At 40.9% G+C, this 3,617-nt stretch overlaps 1 non-coding gene across 1 annotated transcript; it reads right to left on the bottom strand.

The window, feature by feature from the left end:
- Window positions 1-1,558: 1,558 nt before the first annotated feature.
- trnas-aga lies at window positions 1,559-1,640 on the bottom strand. Its single transcript has one exon. It is a non-coding gene; the product is annotated as a tRNA-Ser (tRNA).
- Between the last annotated feature and the right edge of the window lie 1,977 nt (window positions 1,641-3,617).

The raw sequence follows: 3,617 nt of genomic DNA, 5'->3' as shown, positions 1-3,617 counted from the left end.
CTTTGTTTTCAAACTTTTTTTTATCTTCAGGAAAGTTGTCTTGTTCTGCTGCAGGAAAAAGCGTATAAGGGAGATATTTGATTGGTAGGTAGGGCGTAAATAGTTTTCTGCATTCTAATTGTACAGGAAGGAACGTTAAGAGTACCAGATTTCAAAAATAATAATGTTCCAATGGCAAAAGTGTGACTGCGGATCTCAGTCCTGTGTTTTGCACGGCCTGCACTATGTAGTAATTCATAGATGCTCTTTTGATTATGAAGTACCACATTCACAAGAAGTGCCACTGATTTCACCAGTTTCACAGTCGTGTTTCAGAGCCTGAGCGTCGACTGGATGCACAGCGGCAGATCCGCGAGACCATAAGGTTCATGAATAGCGCGTTTTCCGATGTGGTCACCTCGCAGCTTAAGGAAGTGCAGTCATAGCGGCAATGCGTAACCCGATCAGAAAAAAAGGGGCCGGCAGGAAGCCAGGAAAGCACCAGCGTGCAGCTCCGTCAACAGCCGATGTTGTGTCTGAAAACGGCGAGAATTAAGTTTTTTCTTGGTACTGCAACAAGAACAACTTCGCAGCACTATGGTTGGCACATCTGCACAAGGGAGGAGGAGTAAGAGTGGAAGAACAATTGTGGTCGGGGACTCAATAGTCAGGGGCGCAGACAGGCGTTTTGCAGTCACAGTCAAGTCTCCAGGATGCTGTGTTACAACCCTGGAGCTAGGATCAAGGATGTCACTGAATAGAAGCAGGGTACTCTGAAGGGTTAGCGTGAACAGTCCGATGTGCTGGTTCGCATTGGCACCAATGATATAGGCAGAAATAGGTATATAGGTATGACATCATATTGGTTATTTGTGTTTATAAATTAAGAAATCGTATTTAGAAGCAGTGCGATCTTACGAGAACGTTTCGCGTTAAAGGGTCCTGTTGGTCACCACTCATCACGGACACGAGAACGGCCACAAAAGCTGCTTCCAGGTAGTCTTTCAATAATGAAATATTTCAGTCCTGAGAAGCAGTTGACGAATACGGATAGTTGTACTTAGAAAATAAACGACTAGAAGATTACTTTATAGTGCTTTCCAAATGCTGAGCCGTTCGGAGAGAGTAAACAGGCTCTCGGCGTGTAACTCAACAACTTGGGTGTCAATTCAAATTGATTGACAGAAGATGTGGAGCGGACGGGATCAAATACACCACTTTCACTCAGTCGGTTGTCAGTAGAAGAGATAGAATGCAATTTCAGGCATAATTTTTAAAGTAAATGTATTGGAAGAACCAGATCTTCCATAGAAATGGCTGGCAATATTGCACACAGAGAGACAAACAGAATCTCATCTGCATGCATCTACATTTACATTTATAATTAAACATATGTAACTTCAACAAAGGGAGAGGGGGGTTGTCAGAAAGAAGATCGTGAAGAAGTTGGGTGATTGTATTTCTGAAGGATGTGAAAAAGATCTCGTGTTGTTGGAAGGTGTGGAATATAATTGCGGGGAAAGAATGATTTATGAGCAAGGAACTTGGTCAAATGTCAAAATTGCATCAGAAAATGATGCGTAGTCGGCAGGATTCGAACCTGCGCGGGGAAACCCCAATGGATTTCTAGTCCATCGCCTTAACCACTCGGCCACGACTACATAGGGAACGACCTTAGAAATCATACTGACCAGTCTTCAAAATACTTCTCACAATGGAATTCTCTTACTTCTGATGCTGCATCTTACTCTTTTGTATTATTCTGACGGTTACGTGAATCTGTATTATTCATGTCGACTTAATCTTATTTGATCGGTACCGTTTCTTTCTTCCTATTTCTTTCTGTTTTTCAATCACTCCAAAATATATTTATACAGATCGCAGATGCACATAAATACAGTTCCTTTCCTCCAAAGGTTTAGCTGAATCTCCACAGGCATATTAATTTCAATGGAAATTAGGGATGGACAATAAATCTCCAAGCCACCGAAGCCCACATCCTTTGAATGAATTAAATGTGCTGATAATTTTGTTTGCTGTATTCATTCTGGTTTTAACTTTTCATTCTGCATATTATTGTTTTAATTTCAGATAATGGCATTTTCTCCCAGTCGTTTTTGTTCACGTTTCGCAATATTGCAGAAAGTATATTTCAAATACAATTTGGAAATCAGTGTAAGACCGACGGAGGCTTTGAACGGTGAACTGCTTTTAAAAGTGAGCGCTGAGCGTTCAGCGTTTTTCTGTGTCCTGAATACTTCATTTGTCATGTTATTCTGCTTATGTGTCACTGAGCGTTGGATCAGTGAAATTTTTACTGAACAGTTTTAAGTTCAATATTTTTTAACGTGTACTGAATCTGCATCAAATAAATATTGAGATGTTTACAGATATACAAATTGCATATTTAAGTAATTTTTAACATGACACTTTCACAGCTGATAAATCTGCATTTGTTTTCTATCTCGAGTAATTCCTACATTAAAAGTATTGCTCAAGGTGGAAATTGCTTTGGGACACCACGCACGCGTTGGTGAACGGTTACCATTAATTTGTTTCCCATCAAACAAGGATAAGGTGTTGTGAAATATATCTGAAACCTTCCGTCCCCACCTGCCCGTCTCTATCTCCCTATCGAAGAGTTCCTTTTTTCCGACCTTGTTCGAGCGCTTGCAGCTGAATCATTCTACTAATTCCGAATGGTAAGGATATTATAAGAGCTGGACGTGCGAAGTTCGTTGTTAATGTAGTGGTATTTTCCCCGCCTGTCACGTGGGAGACCTGGTTTAATTTCCCGACGGGGAGATTTGTTTTCTATTCTGAGTTAAATTGGTGTTCACATTCTTGTCCATCTGCCAAGAAAGCTTACGATATTAAACTATGCAACCACTAAAGCTCTTTGATCTGTGCAAACTGAGAACATATCAATTCATCACAATGGATCCTTATACCCCTGTATTAACACGACATACTTGGATGCTTCACCCGATGCCGGTGTTATGTAGTTCCATTGTATACTTCGTGTTGCTCGATTATGTATTTATTTTAGCTTCTTTTCTTTTCATGTACTTAATGATCCGTTGAGTTGCTGGCAGAAAAATACTTTTCGCTGTACCTCGATACACGTGACAATAAAAAAATCCAATCCAATCCATCAGGTCGAAGGAAATGTGTAAGGAGATGGTACTATCGAAGGAAATGTGTAGGGAGATGGTACTATCGAGGCTGATTGCGTCTGGCGATGCACTGAAAATCTATTGGAGTTCCTGTCAATTCTGAGAAATGTGCTTTATTTTGCCCCTCAAATTGTTTCAATATTTCACTAAGTTTATTGGAGATAATCAATCTGACACGCAATACGATCCACCTCTGCCTCAACAAGAAAGGAAATCGCCTCAGCTCCATTTGAAATTGATAAACCCCCATTTTTAAACAATGCCCCCATTCTTGATTGTCCCACAAGGGGGAACAATTTCTGCCAATCCAGCCTGTCAAGACCTCAGGGAAAAAAAGAAATCCAAGGTGGCGCCGGAGCTGGGCGACTTCTTGCAAGCTGTGCCCAGCAGACCCTCTAATTCTATATTTTACAAACGTTTGAGGTCAGGTACCAACCGACTCACAAACAGCGTTTTCCCTGC

This window comes from Scyliorhinus canicula, chromosome 13 (assembly GCF_902713615.1).
Source record: "Scyliorhinus canicula chromosome 13, sScyCan1.1, whole genome shotgun sequence".
In the NCBI taxonomy this organism is placed as follows: Eukaryota; Metazoa; Chordata; class Chondrichthyes; order Carcharhiniformes; family Scyliorhinidae; genus Scyliorhinus; species Scyliorhinus canicula.
Note: the sequence above shows the minus strand (reverse complement) of the source record. Positions and strands in the feature narration are given on the sequence as shown.